This window comes from Aythya marila (assembly GCF_965140915.1).
Source record: "Aythya marila genome assembly, chromosome: 20".
NCBI classification, from domain to species: domain Eukaryota; kingdom Metazoa; phylum Chordata; class Aves; order Anseriformes; family Anatidae; genus Aythya; species Aythya marila.
Genome location: NC_139061.1, coordinates 7,136,646 through 7,156,018, shown reverse-complemented (window position 1 = coordinate 7,156,018; position 19,373 = coordinate 7,136,646). Strand labels below are relative to the sequence as shown.

The window sequence follows — 19,373 nt, the reverse complement described above, 5'->3', positions numbered from 1 at the left end:
CAACTACAAAAATAATCTAGAATTTCTGATAAAAATCATTAAGGAAATCTCTGCCTTGGTCTGCTCCTGGCTATTATTCCCCACTCAAATCTACTAGCAATAAAATCAAAGTACAGTACAATAAGGCTTCAGAAGTACGAAATCATAAATGTCCAAGAAGACAAACGTAACTCCATGAGAAAAGGTGTAAGAGTTAAAAGTGACACATAAGAAAGTCATGTAAATGCTCACACTTCAAGTGCAAGGGGACAGTCCATAAAACGTAAGAGCAGCGTATTTATAACGGTGAAGGAATTCAACCAACCAAGCTATAAAGACCAAAATTAACCTGCAGAAAATACTGCAGAGGTACTGAGTCCAAGAGATATAAACACTGCTTTTTAATCTAGACGTTTACACGCGTAAGAGCATCCCCAGACAGGTCAGGTGAGGTATTTCTGAATGCTCCTGGCTCTGCTGGAGCACCTAATCGTTCCCCACTGCCAGAGACAGAAGGCAGGACGAGACACAAACATTTCATCAACACACTTTGTTATGAAAAAGGTCAATTTTGTTTAACACGGGAGGTTATAAAATATACCACTAGCATCACATCCAGAGGAGAGGTTTATCGAAAGGCCGCACGCAAATAATGAGAAATTATCTCGCTAGGTTCCAGTAACACGCACGGACACGATGGATCTTCATTACTTAGTAAATGCTGCAAAGCTTTTTTAAAAACAGATTACCAGTGGGAGGCTGTTCTGTTCGTCATGAAGGAGGGAGCAATCTAACGGAGCACAGCCACAGGGCATTAGGAGTTCAGCAGGATACACGTATAAGGAGCACACATATGCAGATATAACACACACACATGCATATATAAGCTTCTTGCTCCACTTTGCAACTTCAAGCAGGTTCAAAAAGGTAGGACGTATTTCGGCATCAGGACACTTTGCAACCTCCTGCAGCCGTGCAGTTTGTTCTGCCACATCCTCTGCAGCCAGTGGAGGACCCTCGCCGAGCACCCGGAGCCCAACACCTCCGTCCCTGCTGGAATCCCCCGGGGTAATGGGGACCGGTCCCGTTTTGCTCCAGTTCAAGCTGAGTATTTATTCTCCCTGTCCTCACATGACTGAGCAGGAAAACTTTTTAAATAGCACACAGCAAGAGGATTAGTCAAACAACCTAAAACCGAAATAAAACGCCAACAAAGAACATCCTTTTCACGATTTTACCTAGCTGAGGCAATGCTTCTCCTGCAAGTTCTACAACGCCTAGGCTACTTCTCTTCCACTAACAAAAAAGCAGCTTTCAGTGCCTATTAAGATAACGAGCATACCCTTTTAATTTAATGAGTTTTATTCGGTTTCACGGGGGGAAATGTTTTTCTTAACTAATACATACAACGATTTGGGTGCCGGTGGCTCAGACACAGAATATGATCCATTGGATAGCTGGATCATAGGGCTGAAGGTCTTCTCAAGTCCTGTACCTGCTATTTTAAGCGACTCTACAGCAGAATCCAGTTAGCAACCGATGGCCAGCTCCCTGAGGACTTCTTAAAGCCACGACCCTGACTACAAGGCTGCTCCAGACCCCCATTCCTATTTGATTAGGAATCAATTTAATAACCGATTAGGAGCGATTTACAGTTTGTATTTATTATGTGCCAGCTTACACTGATTTACTCCTTTTCCTGTGCTGTATTCAAAGCTTCAGCAGTTCTTTTCCCTTATCAATACTGAGGGATAAGGGCAAGCACAGACATGCACTGTCTCCTTAGCCTGCCAGCTCAGGAAAGCAGGCCAGTTCTGCCTCCCCTTACAACACAGCCACTTCCCAGACCATCCCAGCAGTCCTTCCACACATCTGTCCCAAACTAAGCATTTTTTTAAACATCAAAATTCTCCACATCTGCGTATTTCCCAGCCGCACAGCACTCCGTTTTACAATCAGCGTCTTACCAAAGGATATACTCAAGACTTTCGCATCCTTCCATTTCTAACTGATGAACCAGTTTTATACGGGATATTTCTTGTTACTCATGACCATGCACTTTGTACAGTCCCATTTATTTTCCACACGAGGACAGCCACTCTTTTAACTTGTCCCCGGGTCTGCAAAACGCTCTGTGCATGCAGTCTGGGTGGGAACACAGAGACCTCCCTCCCCTGGCACAGAGGGAGGTATGTGGTTTGTTTACCCAGAAATTTCGGGCACGTCTGCCGAAATTCCTGAAAAAAAAAAAAAAAATGAAAGATTTCTTGTAGAAGCCCTGACGTCACTTTCACACGGGAACAGACGTGCCGGCAGTAAAACACGAGATCGAAGCAGAAGTTTGCAGCGGCCTGCTTCCCCAAATTCAGGCAGTCACGGGTTTGTGTGCTGAATTACAGCTGTTCTGATTGCTGACATCTTATCTCTTATGTACTTCTATACCCATTGCCATAGTAACCAAATTCCTCAGAACATATAATGTAATTTTTGTATCTAGTGTATTAGAACAAAATGATTAAGGTTACAAAGGCAAGCGCTCCAGAATTAGAAGGTGTCAGAACTGAGCCTGCCACCCCCCTTGCCAACCGACCTCCGCTCGCTGCCTTCCCTCCCCACCTCCCCAGTCACCTCTTCTGCAAACCTCCGGCTCCATTTCTCCATCAGACATGGTTCAACCCTCTCTGATCCCTCTGCAGTCCCTCACTACACTTCTGATTTCCCCTCTCTCATCTGACTTTTATACCTCCTGCATTCACACCAGGCGCCTTCCTCCTCCACGCTGCCTGGGTGCTATCCAGGAATGATTCACCGCGCGCAGGACAGAGATTCCCGACAGTCTAGGAAACGGAAACGAGAGCTTCTGCTGCAGGGGAAAAGTCCTCCTGAGCCCTGTAGCCCTGGGCCTGGCCAGCACCAGCAGCTCTGAGCTGCACACGCAGCGCCCGGTGCTGCTTTGCACTGCTGCTGCCACTGCCCCGCATGCTCCGGGAGCACCCCGTGGGCCTCGCTAAGCAGCAGCGGGTTTGCAAACGCAAGGAGTCTCCGTGCTGATGAGCTTATATAAAAATTGAGCTGTGCGTTTTACCCGCCTGCATCCTTGTGATGTCTGTGTGCCACCAGGAAGGAGATACATCCACGGAGTGCTCAAGTGCTATGGGTCCATTCGATCCCAGGACCTGCAGGCTCTGTAAAGCTGAGGAGAGGAGTGACTTCCAGCAGAATATGCCCAGGAAATGTATCAGAACTCACCTCACAGAGGGCTTCCTAAAATGTCCATCAACCCATGGGCTTAGGCACCCTGTTGCTTAACTGCCTCCCCGCCAGAAAGACAGGTTCAGTTGCCATTGCACACACACCGAAGGTAAACGAGTACATCTTTTCTCCAAAAGCCTGCTTTAAAAAAAGCTAGCTGGTTCTTTCCTTGTTTTGGCAGTGTCACTAACTGTCCTGAATATAAGGCATGAAAGGGGTAGGGGAACATTTGCACCTGAAGGAAATACTTGGAACAACTCGGAAACAAGGTCCACAGAGCAGGTTTTAATGCTCAAGCTCCATTCCATGCCTGTTACTCTGGAAATACTTCCAAAACCTTCCTCCTGTACACCAATTCTTCTGCTCCCAAGCAAGAAATGCTGCACTTTCTTCTGGACTGAAGTGAGAAGAAAAGTGCTTAAGTTCCTTGAATGTACCTAGTAAGCATTAAAGTATTTTAAGGCTGGAAAGGCAATTTCAGCTACAGTAGGAACGCATCCATCCTAAATTTGACAGAAAGCTGTAATCAGAAATTGGTCTATTCCAGCAGCACAGATCCAAACACTTTTATATTTCACAGGTTCTTTGTGCGCTCGCACACAAAGCTGCTTAATCCAGCTGTTCTCAGCAATCATTCACAAAAGCAAATGAATGAAAAAAAAAAAAAAAAAAAATCAGCGACCACTTCCACTCCTCCCCTTTAGTTGAGGTGACCAAAATGTGATTGAGTTGATGGAGAAGACTATTTTCTGTGCCGTTAAATAAAAGGTTAATTGAAATATGGTGGACCCTGCTCTCACGTCGGTTCTCTGGAACAAGGCTGTCCTGCCTGCTTCAAGGACTCCGGCCTCAGCTTTGGCATGAGCAGGGAGCTGCCAACAGGTGACTTCTCTGAGGCTGACCTTTGAGAGATGCAGTAAAGGAACAGCAATGCAAAGGAAAAGCCAATTAAAATAATCTCATACCCCTCCTTAAGCGCTCGGTACTGGCAGGACTGAGCTCGAAGCCTGCGCTTTGCTAGCTGGCAGTCGTGGCTCTTGTGAAGAGTCTTTGATCTCGAGGCAGTGGCTTGGCCAAAGCTGAACCACACAACTCAGAGACACAATCACACCATCGTGTGAAGTACGGAGGCTGAAGATGACAAAGGAGCCACTGCCCAGAGCTGTAACCGCTCCATGCAGCCTGAGCAGGATTAAGCTGTGTGGTCAGCAGGGCTTCCTCACCACTGTCCACTGATACACCACAAAAGGGTTGGGTCTGGGAAGATATGGAAGAAGTAAAGCATCGGGGGACAAAGACAGCCCAGGAACAGCCCCAGGAGAGCAGTGGGATGTTAGAAGTTTCCAAAAAGACATCCCCTGATGTGGTTTGGTTTTGTTTTTCTCCCAGAACCAGGTCTTTGCATTCTTTCTCCACTTTTGTTTTAGCAGATGGGCCTGAGTTCACACAAAACACTACGCTTTTCCCACATGACAGCTCCCAGAGACCCTCCTATATCCCTGGAGAGTTTGGTGAACACTCCTAAAAAATAAGAGAAGCTGGCTGCATTAGAGTTCAGTACTGTCACCATTTCTGTCCAGGTTCCTTACGATTACTGAAGGATCTGCCTTACAGTCAGCTACAGCTGCAGTGAAGTAGTCCTTACTTTTTAAGAAAATTAGATTTTTCTGCCTCACAATAAGTGAAAAATGCTGTGATGGAATTGATGGAGTTATGCTAGAGAAGACCAGCTGTTACCTAAAGTCCAGCTTAATTAATCATTGCTATCCATATTTAAATTTTATCATAACAGATATTTCATACTGAGAAACAATATTACAAATATATTAGAATTTTATATATTAGAAATTTAGTCCTGGTGAACACTGAAAGCTTTAACAAAGAGGCTTGCCTTTTGGGATGGAAACGATGGTTTGCACTGCGGTTGATGGTTTTTAATTGTTGGTTAAAAGTAAAATTAAGCCATATTTCTGAAATAAAGACGATTCATTCTGAAGCTGGAACGTTATTAGCCGACCATATTCAAACATATCACCACCACAGCTTGAAGCAAGCAGATCACAACCCAGATCTATTGTTTTGCAGCCTGCAGAATGAGGAAGAATGAGGCTTTGCATGACTAACATCAACCAACCGTGTCAGTGCAGCAGGACCACACCTACGGTATCTCCATTCACAGGTCTTTGGCATTTATTGTCTTACACGGGTCCGAACTCTGGTGCAAACACTGCTCCTTCTCCTGTCCTTTTCTTCTGCAGCACTTTATCCTAAGGAGGTATTATTCAATTGGCAAAATTGCAATGGAACATCAGAATAAGACTTGCATTATAGACGCTTAAAAAGCACCTGATATTTGCTGGGTGCTCAGTAGAGTTGCAATAAGCATTCTTACCTTACAAACAAGATGTAAGGCATGTGAATAAGAGGTGACCTACGATCACACAAGTTCACAGCACAACCAGAAAGGTCTGATGTCCAGTTCCTTATGCCAACTGCTAAATGAACAGGTTCTGGGTCGTTTCATTTTTTATTTTTTTTTTCAAAGTTTCATCCAGTGCCCAGCTTATTAAAACAAGGAACAGCATTATATATTTACCTGATTCTGTGCTACAGCTTTGCAGAAGAATGGGTAACTCACTGAATAACTCACTGAATGAATTAGGATGGCTAGCATCTTTTCACTTGAGCCTGGCAGCCTGTATACGACCAGAGAACGTGGTGGCTGAAGGTTGCCTCTGCTGCAGGAGCTGTTTAGAGGCAGATGTTAGTGAATTCCTTTCTTGTTATTTGGCTTTCAAGAGACAAGCACCCACATCACAAAAATAAACAACAACAACACCTTCATATCCTTCTGGCAGTTTCATCAAAGCAGCCAACTACCTAAATGGGCACAGAGAAAGTGCTCCTTACGCCTGGGGGCTGCCTCTGAAGGGCACTAATAGGGTGTAACAGCAGAATAAGGAAAGAAATTTTTGCACTATTGCAGTCTGCACTGCACCTTTCATAGGGATAAATAACATTCCAATCTCCACAATCTCCAAGGCTGTCAATCTGACACCTTCTGTGAATACTAACATCACACGTACAAAGAACTTTCTTCTTTGTAGGTTCTGAAACATCTGGCACGCCGTTGCCTACTGGTAAGTGAACAAGCAGCATAATTTCATACCTGGCAATTTGAGGCCTCTTTTTTCAGCAGTTTGGAATGATGGATTATGCTTTTTGTTTGTCAGAAGGAACAGACAAATTAGGGAAAAAAAAAAACAAAACAAGTCAAGTTTCAATATTAAAAGGAAGATCTATTTGCTGACTGCTCCTGTTGGCCAGTAAACCAAGGGGATGCCAGGTGTCCATTTTACACACGTTAAGGATCTTGTATTTTGAGCAAGGAAAGTAGGACAAGCCCTGATACCTTGGGCAGATCCTGCCCTCACAACCGGCCAGCACACCATGAGAGCTGCTCGCTCATACCGCATGCGGATCACCCCTGCAGCCCAGCTGCACAGGGAGTTACCGAGAACTCTGCACGCCATTTACTTTTGGGACACGAGCTAGAAAGAGCAACCAAGAACTAATTAAAGTTCCTGAACACACCGGGGCAAAAAGTATCAGCTCCAGCCTTGCTTGCTGCCCCAAGTTCTTACCACATCTGGATGGCTTTTTAGAGACCCCAACCTACCTCTGAAGACCAATACTCAGCGTTTACGTCCTCCAAATACCAGAAAACACCTCTCTGCAGATTATTTTGCAAAGTCATTATGAATGAGCTCTAGCCTGGAAAAGAACAACGTGTTGGTGCTTAGGTGGGATGTACAGCTTGGTGTGCGGAAGGCGGTGGCTGCTGCGCCACTGAAGGGCTCCCAAAAAAAGCGAGAAGAACTGCGGGACACCTCCGGCTCCAGCCTGGTTGCAGCAGTCACACCGCTGGGTTTGGCTGCTCCCCTGACCCCGGCCAGGGCCTGCAATATCCTTGGTGGAAGGCCGCTGGTAGTACCACGACTTCCTAAAAACTCTACGGGATAGTTCTATGGGAAGGAACTCACACAAACGTGGCAATAAGCCACTACACCACGCTTGCTTGAATGTCTCCCGAACAGTAAAAAACAAAGCAAAGTTACAGTAAAAGAAAAAAAAAAGATCCCTGAAATAAGGACTTGGATATTTAAAGGCCTTGGCTATTTATAAGGTAGCCATCCACTCCTATCTGGCACACAAGAGGCATCACATCCCTCACTACCTACAGCACACAAGGCAGGAAGGAAAGTTTATTTTGGAGAACTTGGTAGTGAGAACTGGAGAGAAATAGCCGTGCTTCCTAACGCTCTTTTTTTCTATTAAACTAATTCCTGCTGTAAAAAGTCAGCTTGAAAGCTCCTTTCAAAGAAAAAGGGGGCGGGAGGAGAGGAAGAATCAGATCGGCTTGTTTTCTTGCATTTGAAATTCCGGTCTCGTCCCCTGTTTTGTTTTCCTGGAGGACGCCGGAGCGCAGACCTCGCAGAATGATGACATCACACGTACAAAAAAAAAAAAAAAAAAAAGCAAAACCCAAACAAGAGCGAAGGAGCTCTCTGGCAAATAAAAGCTTCAACTTTGGGGCTGCCTGCGGTTGTTAACGTTTGGACAACTCACAACTCCACATGTCCGTGCAGAAGAATTTCCCCTTCGGAGCTCTGCCCGCGAGCAGCCATTCCAAAGGGGAAGGCGACAACCCTGACGCTATCCAGGCCAGGCAGAATCAAGTGAAAGGTGTTTACTTACTGCTCGCCAAAAAAATACCTCGAACACTGCCTTGTTTTATGCCTGTTTATGCCTGTTTTATTATTGTTTTCGAGTTACACAGGCAAGTGGCTTCTACCATGACGGAACAAAGCAGAGCGCAGTACGTCTGAGTTGCTGTAAATTTGAAGCTGCTCTTACTTAAAAGCTTTATAAAATTATTTCTTCCACGTGAGGTAAGCGTTCTAGGAAGCAGCCCTCTTGCAGAGCAAGTACAATACGCTACGCCAGAGACGGGGGAATGTGGAGATGTGCATGCATGCAGAAAGCAGCATCTGCAGCAGGAAAGCCCCGTTTCCTGCCGAGAGGAGACATTCATACCTTGTCCGTGTTTATTACAGCTCAGGAGAGGTCCGTGCTAGAAGCCCGTGAGCTGACTGCCCCACGTCACCAGCAGATCTATCCCTCAAGTCAAACCTGAGCTCAACAGACCGACGTGGCTGGCAGGCTCAGAAATAACAGGCTTTAAGAGAGAAATCTCTTCAAGATCTTTGAAGAGAAGCTTCAAGATGCTTCGTGGAGAGTCAAGGCACCAAACCAGATGCCACACAATCACGTTCCTTGCTCTTAACAATTTATGACTTAATTTTAAGTAAAAATATACCAAAAAAAAATCCAGCAAAGCAAAAAGAAACAGGTAAATGATAGAATTAAATATTGAATATATAGTGGTCACGTGGCTCCACTGACAGCTACCGAAGAGCACAATGGTTACAAATCTTTCCAGAGCTCTTTGCTTTGATTTTTTTGGTAATTAAATACAAAATTAATGAGATTGCCATCTCCACCTTATGCAGAAGCTAATCAGTATTATTAGCAGCCTGCTCAATTCAGGCAGAACACTAATAGTTTCTCCAAACAGCAAAACAAACACGGCCTTGCTGTTAACTTAGGGACAAGGCAGCAATGATAACATCAGCTAACCAGGGACTGCTCCGAGATGTTCTCCAGAAAAAGCTTTTAGAAGATGCCATCAGACCACACCTCTCACACCTCCCAGAACTTACAGGTCCTATTATTACCAGTCATCTTCTACCTTGAGAAATCCCGGCAAAGCAAATGGTTGGGTTCGGATAAATGCAACCACAGATTTCTGTGAAGCAGCTGAAGTGTTCTGCAGAGCTTGACTTGAAGTCTCCGAACAATAAAATGGTGAGGCGCTGGAATACGCCATCTAAATACTTCAATATCCTGCCCTAATCATTAAAAACAAAATACAAACACATGCCATTGAGGAGGCATCAAAAGGAGAATGGGAACTCCATTCAGGGCAGGAATTTTCCTGAGAAGTTTCAAGCCTGAGAGCTGTTATATCACATGGACCCAAGGAAGCATGCCGTGTCCTGTTGGGTTACCTCTGGAAACCAGTCAGGACAGACTGACAATGACCATGGCTGTAATTCTGTTTATGTATTTACTGAACATACCTTCGTGGTGAGGCCCTATGTGTCATGTCCTCAGAAATGCTAATCACAGGCATGAAATCACATAGAGAAAACCCCGAAATCAGCAGGTGCTCGATGCCTCCAGACCAGACCGTAAGCAGACAAGTAGAAGCACACCTCACACGATACTCCCCTTGCACTCACACAGGGCCCTAGCAGCCTTGTTTCTCCAACACCCGTGGAAATAGGGAGGTAGATTTTGCAATGCAGACGCTAAATAGGTATGAACAATTCCAAACCAGCACAGGTGGTGTTAGTTCCAAAGCTAAAAGCAGATTTTCACACAAAAAAAAACTCACTGAATTGTATACTCCATGGCTGTGGCAACACCAAACTGAAATCCCGCAGCAAACCAAGGTCCTGCACACTGAGCACTTCTACACTTGGGCTCAAATTTCAAGGCCTTTATGCTGTTTCAGTTATCCAAGTTTAAAAATAATGGAACTGAAGCAATATAATCCTTAGCTTGATTATTTCCAACTAAGCCACAGCAATTTTACTGCGTAGATATGTTTTAAATGAATACCAATGCCGTAAACTTCTCTGTGGAGACAGCTAAAGCAGAATCCAGAACAGATGAAAAGTTTCTTGCGATGAACTGAGCCCCATGCTTCCAGACTCCTGGCAGGCACAGGGGCTCGAAGCTCTTCTTTCTTCCTAGCACACCAGGTGAGAAAGCTTTTTTACCAAAAACATCAGCGTGTCATGGCATTGCACAACATCCAGACCCTTACGGAGGTTTGGGATACAGCTGCGGTAGGGACTGCACAGAGAGGATAAAAGGATACACTTCACCCTCACAGATCTCCATAAAGATGCCCAGACAACCTCCCCTTCTTGCAACTGCACACACTCAGGAATATTTTTGCTTAGGTGAGCCGTCCCCAGTTATCCCTGGGCGTGACCGGCTTCCAGAACAAAAAGATTGAGTTTGCTGTTCATCAAGTTTAAGGACCGATTGATGGCGTATTTAAAGGCCCTTTTCACACTTCCATATAAAATAAGCACAAATCAGGCAACGAGTCCCATCACAGCAATATATCACGTTACAAATTTCACCATTTATCCAGCTCATTCACAAGCAACATTAAGTGACCATTGTGATGAGAAAAATCTATAGTGAATATGTGAAGAAACAAAACCCCCTTGCAGGCTGCTCTACGAGTAGGTCAGCCACTCCAGGAAGATCATGAGCAAATCACTCATTGCTCCACCTGGACCTCCCTACCCCTGCCATATAAACGTGAGACAAATATGTATTCATCACTCATTTCATGTACCTTGAGAGTTAGGGATGAAATTAAGATCCGGGGATTACCATTATCACCCTGCCAGCTCAGAGGAAAGTATAAAAGCATCACATATTTAAGACAATTTTCCTGTGTTACAGCTTACTGAAATTTCTATTTGTGGATTAATATTTCATTTCTCCCCGTATTAATATTAACGACGTCTATTTCTAGTTAAACATAAAAATATTTGCAATACCTGCAAAACGTGTAGTGATTATGCCAGTTTATAGCCACTACAGTTATCAGCCTTCAATACCAGAGAGAGCAACGGGAAGACTGTGAAAGGCTACAGAAAGGGGGCCACGCACCCTGGTGCTGGACCAGGCTGGCTGCGATGGCCCACAGCCACCAATTCCTGCAACAGGGGAAAATACAAGATAGTAGAAAATATTAATTCTATTAATTCACGCGTTATTTTAGGAGATAAGGGCTATTTCAGAAAGAACACCTGCCATCTAAACGAAAGAATTTGAAAAATGTAGGGGCTCTTCCAAAATATGGGGGAAAAAATAAAAGAACTGCTGATATATACATCAAAAACTGACTGTCAAAACATTTCTTTAATAAACTACACATCATTCTTTAATTATTTTTTTTATGCTTTCCTGACTAATTACAAGCTAGTGAATATAAATCATGTTCTTTCCAAGTAAACAATTGTCATGTTATTCCAGTATCCAGAGCTCTCTGCTCGGTATTTTGAAGTCAGGAATAAATCTTTTGTCCGGTCTTGGTTTTGCAAATCAATTTAAAACGTGTAGTGCAATGCAAAACCAAAGTAACAGCCTGGGTGAGGACTTGCATCTTCCACAACATATTTTGCTTGGGACACAAAGCTCTCATAGAGACCCCTTCTTAAGCCCAGGCCATTTCAGGCCATTTTCCTCTAGTAGCAGCTTCCAGCAGCACCTTCTGGTCCCGGGGCAGGGAAATAACTGCAGTGACCACCCCCAGGTCAACGGAGCTCAGCCCCGAGCATCCCGAAAAAGCTGTCCCCTGACTCAGGTACCTGAGGCTTGTGGAATGGCGATGCTCTGGGGTTCGTCTGCCCACGTAGTGTGTTAACCGAAGGAAAAATAATCTCCCGTTCTCCTCAAAGGACAGATGATCAGCATTCAGATGGGTTTGCCTGCATTCTTGCTGCAAAACGGGCAGGTCCCGGCAAGAATTAACACGAGGTTCTACCACACACCTCCAGCCAGAGACTAACCCAGTTCCAAATACTTCAAAGCAGGAGTTAGAGGGGTTTTGCGTGGAAAGGGAAGGAGGAAAATCAAGCCAAAAACCCAGGTAAGAGTTCAGGGTTTGCCTATATGGCAAATTAACCTGTAAGAAAAACGGAGCTTGGCATTCTCAGTAAGGCACTGCCTGTGAACGTGGCATTATTTCCTTCCCAAATTTGATACGAACTTCTAGAAGCCAGCAGGAGGTTCTGCCAAGGCCTAGGTTACCTTCCTTTTTTAATTAAAATGGCAAATGTTCACAAAAACCTCTATCTCAGAGCCTGCCTTCTGTACTAGGTGTACTGAGCAGGTATGAAGTGGGGTTTGCACCGGTTCAGCTGGTGCCGGGGTAAATCCCATCGCTGCGACACATTTAGTCTTTCTGGGTGGTGGGGCGAGATTATTAGGGTTAGAGCAGCCTGTAATTCTCAAGGCAAGGCTCAGATAAGCAAAGAGCAACAAAAAGGCCCCAGGAGACACGGGAAGGCAGAAGACCCTGTGCTGCATTTGAGATCTACAAAGGTAGAGAGCGAGCTCACCGAGGGTACAGGGTCAAATCCTACAGAAATAGCTTCCAAACCCAGGGTTTAACTAGTTTGCTATCTAGGCCAAGAAGCAGTTCTGGAACGCATTTAACACAGTTTAATTGCATCAAATCGTGGCTGGCCCAGAACTGATTTTAACAACTGTCAACTGCTTTTTGGAACAGGCAAAGCCAGAGAAATGGAGAGCGCGGCGCAGCGATGGCTCCGCGAGGAGCGCAGGGACAACCCAAACACTGGGAGCAGGGGAAAAGCATTCAAATCCCATGATCTCCCTGCAGATTGGGTTACAAGGAAGTGGGGACTGGGAGGAGCTTGGGCAGCTTGGTGACAACTGCAGGCTGCAAGCGAAGGAACATCTCGCGCTGCCAGGGGGACACGGCTTGAGAAATCCCAGCCACCGACGGCTTCCCACGGAGAAAGTCACCGCGCTCCTCACTGCACGCTCGTGGCCTATTTGAGAAGCAGCAAAAATAACCTCTCCTCTCGTCTCCTTGGCTGGGGCAGGGAGGAACAGGCAACGATGGAAAGGGGACCGAGGCGGGAAGGGACAATTGCATATGAAGAAGGGGGAGGGAAACCAAAACAGCGAACATGTGCAGTGCCACATGCGATTCTTTCCAAGAAATCCCAGCGCAACAGCTCCCTGGGAACAGGCTCGCGGGGCTGCTACGGCCTTTGAGCAGTGGTGTGGAAGGGAAGAGGAAAGGTTTCTGGGTGCTCGGACAACAGGCTGAGCACAGGGATGGGGAACAAGCCAAAAGCTGTTGGAAGAATCGCTCCCTATCTTTCAACATGCACGCAGCCTGTCCCAAGGTCCTGGACTCCAACGATTTCCTCGGGTTCGAAGCCAGCCCAGGGCAAAATGAACCAAAGCTGAACCAGCAGCACAAGGAGGGGTGCTCATCCTGCAGGATGATGCCACTCGGAGATCTGGTGACCAGCAGTGCACTAACGGGGAGAATTAGGGGGATTTTAGGTTTAGCTGAACTAACTGGAAGACTGCAACCAACTTGATTTGCAATTTAAGAAATCCAGCAAAACACACGCTGGCTTTCAGTCCAAAAGCTACCAGCAAGAATCTCTGCGATTAACATTAAACACCCAAATTGAACCAAATTTACTTTTTAAATAAGGCTTGGCATCCCCAACCATCCCCAACACACAGCAGAGGCTCCTAACCAAATTCGGACACCGCGCACCCGCACTGACAGCAGGCTGCCCTGGCAGCACCCTACCCTTGATGAGCACAGGAGAAAACTGTTCTTACAAAATTACATCTCACCCTGACAAAACATTTGCATGGCTGTAGGACTGCTCTAAGGGTCAGCAGAAGATCACAGGCACAGAGAACGGCAGAGCCAAGCTTCAAAGTTCTGCAATTTTTACCTTTTTCCCTCAAGATCTAACTTTTCCCCAAAACAAACCATTTTTAGCCTCTTCCACTCTAAGGACAAAACCCAATATGCAAACCTCGTGCTGTCACCCCATCCTGACCCCTAGAGGAAAATCAAAAGGGTTTCTAGCCAAGCGATACAAGAGGCAGAGCGATCACCTCCTGTCCACACCAAGTAAGAAGCCATCACCTTGGATTAACAAAGCCTGTTGGCTGTTTTGGCAATTTTTGTCAGATGTTTACGGTGGCTACTTTGCTTTTTCTTCTGCCAGAGAAACCAGGAAGATTTAGCAGGATGTCAAAAAAATAAAATAAAAAATTGTCAAGAGTGTCCAGTGTAATAATTTCTGATGAAGTATTAAAACTTCTCGATGGCTTCCCTTTGGTAATTTCAAAAAATAATAATAAAGAAGACTGTCATCCCAGTGATCATCAAATATTAAAAAAAAATGCTTTAAGAAACCATGTTTGGAGCACCCATTATGCTGTCTGATGTCTAAGGACCTTCAGAAAGTCTTTCTGCCTCCATGTTTTGTGCTGTAAATGAGCACTTAGATAAGGAGGAAGGAATATGGTGTTAAAAGCCACCCGTGCTTCCAACAGCTCCCCATCCTTCCCTCCTGTTTCGTGCACTTTTCCCCCTCAGATACTTTGCACTTCACCTCTCATTTCACGTTTTTACATTTTAGGTTCCGTTTTCACTCTTTCCGTTGCAGCTCTGCACAGCTGAGCTCCCGCTGGAGCTTCACACAGGGGGATTAGTGCTTTCCTGACCCTTCATCCAGTGGATTTTTTTTCCAGTCTCTTCTCCCCGCAGAAATCAATGTAGGGTGATCATCTCCTCCGCCCATTACAGAACAACAAAAACAAAGAATCCCCAAACCTAGCTACTAAATATTTTGGAAGAGGTGCCACCAACCACTGTATCTGAGTGTCCCTCCTCGGTCCAGCCGTGGTGGCAGGCAGCACAAACTCCATCCAGCTGTGGGCTCTCATGCAGCCCAGTGCCTATAGTTGTCCCTGCACTCACCAGCAGTGTGCTGAGCCAGCCCAGCTCACCAAACCAGCACCAAACCAGCACCAAACCATGCAGATTTCTCCCAAGGTCAGCTTTCTGCTGGTGCAGCCGCAGGGGCTCAGCTCAGGATCAGACAAAGACCAGAGTCACTGGAGCAACACACGCAGAAAAGCAGGTGGAGGATGGCACCACACAACCAAATTGACTTTTATAGTTTCGGGAACTCACCACAGAGCACAGGACGGCACAGACCGGGGATTTGTTCTGCACCATTCAGTCAAGAACGAGCATTTTGTGGAGAGGAGTAGGACACACTCATGAGTTATAAAAGGAATGAAATATTCCTCTCTGTATCGCTATGACAAAGGTTGTCTCAGACCTGGTTGACTGAAGGAGGGCACCAACATTATCCACAGCTCAACCCAGGCTCGGGACACTCTCTGATGCAGGCGTGACTCTGGCCCAGAGCTGAAGCTCTCCTCTTTGTCTGGGTTTGTGTAAGAAAATACAACCAAAAACCCTCGGGCTCCATAGTGCACTTGGAAAAGGGAACACACAATGGCCAGCACCACCGTGATCCAGAAGACAAGAGCCAGGATCACCACTGGTAACACCAGCAGCCAGAAGTCCTCAGAGTTTCTGGTGTGCGCTTCAACATAATATTATGTAGTTAAAAGGATTTTAATATGAAGAGAAAATTCTTCTAAGATAGGATCTTATTAATTATGCAAGCGTTCTCCAAAATACATTGAGAGTGGAATAGGAGAAGAGATATTTATCACGGCTTCTTTTCCACTGCTGGATCAGAGAGGCCCAGATCAACCCTAAACATTTTCTTATTCGACAAACACAGATATACTGCCCAATAAACCTATGTGAGGAATATTTTGCAACTATTCTGTAGGCTCTACAAAGTTAGAGAAGCATATTCTTGCAAAAGAGGCAGGAGAGAGAGAACAGCAGCAGCACATCCACTCTTTCTTTGCTGGAAAGGAGAATTAGCACCAAGACGAAGTACCTGGGAACCACCTGGGGTAAGGGATGGGAACGCACAGGTTGCGTCCAAGGGGCACTCTGCTGCAGAGTCAGCTACCTACGACATCTTTAAAACAAATCTCTGAATCCTTTGCCACATCTATTGTTCTCCACAAAACATCCCCATTACAGGAAATTCACTACTAGGATACATCTGAAGATGTAATTATTGGTGTGATATTTGCTTCTCTTCTGATACATTTCACCACGCGCAAAAACGGCGGCTGTCTTACAACACATTAAAAATACGTTACTCTAGTGACAAAACCTGATGAATTACCATGGATAAGGCCCAGATGAAAGCTGCACAAATGGAAATGTTATTTAGATGGAAGTACAGACTTAAAATTCTCCAACTTAGCTTGCAGAAGAATTCAATGGAAGGCCATGACAGATAACTTTTTCCAGCAGTCTCACTTGAGGCCTAAGTCACCTTATCTGTACATAATTCTGACTCCAACATCTGCTCCTCTACATGCAGCGCTTAATTTCAGCCTAGTTAAAGAATAAATAAATAAAAATCAAACTACCCAAGGAGTTCTTACTTCAGCCAGTTTTTAACAAGATTAAATTTAATTTAAGCTGTTCCGCCAGAATCCCTTTCTCTTCAGCGAGACATTCTTAACAGAGGAGAAAAACATTCCCTCAAGTTCAAAGGATAAATGGAGGTTCAAGTTTATCAATGTATTTGAGTCAACAGATAAAAGGAAGAGGAGTCCTAAAAATGGCAAAGGCACCAGCCAGAACTAGGCCAGTGTTGTGGAGAACCTAACACGAAGGCTCGAACCAGTTGTTGATTAGGTTTGTCCTTGGACACAAGCAGCAAAAATCACAGCACGCTCACTAGGAGCAGGGGCAATAGAAACAAAAACGTAGACTCGGGAGTTGTTTCAAGGATCACATATCTAAAATTGCATTTATTGCAACAAAAGTTGGTGTTTTGTAATCCTGAGAAGTGAAAACAAGCCTTCAGCAGTGTCAAAATATATCAGGGTTTGCCACAATATTTGCACTATTATGACGTGCTAATAGCCAAAGCTATTTTTCAGACTCTGGGGATCTGAGCTGTACCATTCAACAATATATGAAGCATTAGGGGTGGTATTTTGGGAACGTTTCATTTGAAGCATTCCAAGCCGGTAACCTCTACCCAAATACATAAAACAAGAGCCATGTCACACGCTCTATAAATAGCAGTAATAGTAAGGAATCGATAGCAGCCAAACCTTTAGGTACCATCTTATTAATCTGCCCTCGGCACGCAGGGCCACACGGCCGTGAGGGCTCTCCAAACGCGATGGGCAAAGGTGAAGGACACGATTTGGCCAAGTAGTTAAGGCAAGTGCCATGTAACCTCAGCCACCAGAATGCCACCCGGCCAAACGCCCCACGCCGTGACAAGCAGGAGGGGCGAGCACCACCACCACCGAGCCTTTTGCTCAGAAAATAACCCCAAAGTCCTCTCTGCCGTTTTCTTCCCGAGACACGTAAAGATCTTACGTTTGACAACAACCATTTTAATCCTTGTTTTTTTTTTTTTTTTCCTTCCCCCCCCCCCCCCTCGGTTCTCCTACCGCACCCAGCACAATGGTACAACTGCACGTTACAGGCAGCCGGGCATCTCTCTCTTTTCTATTTATTTAATTTATTTATTTTTTTTTTGCTCCCACAGTGACAAAGGTGAACTCCGAGGCTCCCGAGAGGCTTGCAGCAGAGGCGACCGAGCGAGGTTGTCTAAAGGCATACCCGCACGCCGGCTTGCAGGAGCCTAGCCCCGGCGAGATATTTTAATCTGGCAAATTAAAATGGTTGGGAAACGCTATTTGGCTAACGGAATCGGCCGGCACATGCCCGTTCGGAGGGGGGAAGCGATCAAAAGGCCTTCAAAATAGGTCACTTTCCTCCCGATCCCACCCCAGCGCCGCGCCGAGTGGTATTTACACCGAGAACTCACCGCTCGGGGAGGAGGAGCGAGGGGGGGTAGGGAAAAGAGAGAGAAAAATAAAATAAATAAATAAATAAAATAATAATTAAAAAAAAAAAAAAAAGAGCTTGGGGGGAAAAAAAAAATAATCAAATAATAATGAAATAATCATCAAAAATAAAGCATCCGCGGTCAGATCTGCGGGAACACGGGGCTGAGGGGGGGGGGTAGCGAGTACCGAGAGGGGCCCATCGGGACCTCCCCCCCCCCCCCCCAATCCCCAAAATCCCGGGGGGGGCCGGGCCGCAGCCCTTAGGCCTCAGCCGGCCGTGACAGCGGCGGGGCGCGGGGAACACCCCGGCAGCGCCATTACCGCTCCCTCCCCGCCGCCACCTCAGCCCCCGAGCCCCCCCGGAGCAGCCCCCCACAGGAGCAGCCCCCCCCCCCCTCAGGAGGAGCCCCCCCCAGGCCGGGGAAGCGGCCCCGGGTCCTGCGGCAGTGCCGCAGAGCCCGGCGGGGGAGGCGCCGGCCCCACCACCACCACCACCACCGCCGCCTTCTTCTTCTTCTTCTTCTTCTTCCTCCCCCCCCCCTCCCCATACCTCACCAACCATCTCTCCGCCTCGCCTCTCCCCTCCATCTCTCCTCGTAGCCCCCCCCCCCACGCTCCGCCATCTCCTTCCTCTTCCTCCTCATCCTCCTCCTCCTCCTCCTCATCCTCCCCCCCCCCCCCACCCCGAGCCCCCCGCGGTGCTGCCCGCCTTACCCTCCGCCGCAGCCGGGCTGGGAGCGCCGGTCGGCCCCCCGCGGAGGAGGAGGAGGAGGAGGAGGAGGAGGAGGAGGAGAAGAAGGAGGAGGAGGAGGAGCGGGGCAAGGGGCGGCGGCCCCGCGGGGGGAGGCGCCCCCGGAGGGGCGTTCGGGCCCGGCCCCCCCCGGGTGCCCGGGCGCGGCGGGCACAAAGGCGGCGGGGCACGGCAGCTAAGATGGCAGGGCGGCCACCAGCACCAGCAGCACCACCACCACCACCTCCTCCTTCTCCTCCACCACCACCGCCACCACCACCAGGGCCCCGCTCGCCGAGCCGCGGCCAGGCCTCACGGCGTTGCGGGAGGGAGAGAAGGAGGGCGGGCGGGCGGCTGGTCGGGCCGTGCCGTGCCTGCCTGCCTGCCTGCCCGCCCGCGGCGGAGCGAGCGGGGTTCGCCTGGGCCGGGCCGGGCCGCGATGGCCGCCGCCCGCCCCGCCTGGCCGCCTCCCCTCAGCGCCTCCCGGGGCTCCGGCTGCTCCCCTCCGCCTCCGCCTCCGCCGCCGCTGCTTGCTCCGCGCTGCCCGCAGCCAGCGGCCCCCGCCCGCCCCTCTCGCGAGACTTCGCCGCCCTCCTCCTCCTCCTCCTCCTCCTCCTCCTTCTGCTTCGTCCCCCCCCCCCTCTCCTTCTGTGGGAGTGGAGGGAGGGAAGGGGGCGAGGAGGGGTTGGGGGGGGGGTGAGGGGGTGAG

At 47.4% G+C, this 19,373-nt stretch overlaps 1 protein-coding gene across 1 annotated transcript in view; it reads right to left on the bottom strand.

The window, feature by feature from the left end:
- TAOK1 (TAO kinase 1) overlaps window positions 1-19,206 on the bottom strand; it is a 71,576-nt gene extending 52,370 nt beyond the window's left edge. Inside the window, exon 1 of the mRNA XM_082776620.1 lies at window positions 18,649-19,206. The gene's annotated coding sequence lies outside the window, so the exon portion shown is untranslated. The remainder of the gene's footprint in view (window positions 1-18,648) is intronic.
- Window positions 19,207-19,373: the final 167 nt, after the last annotated feature.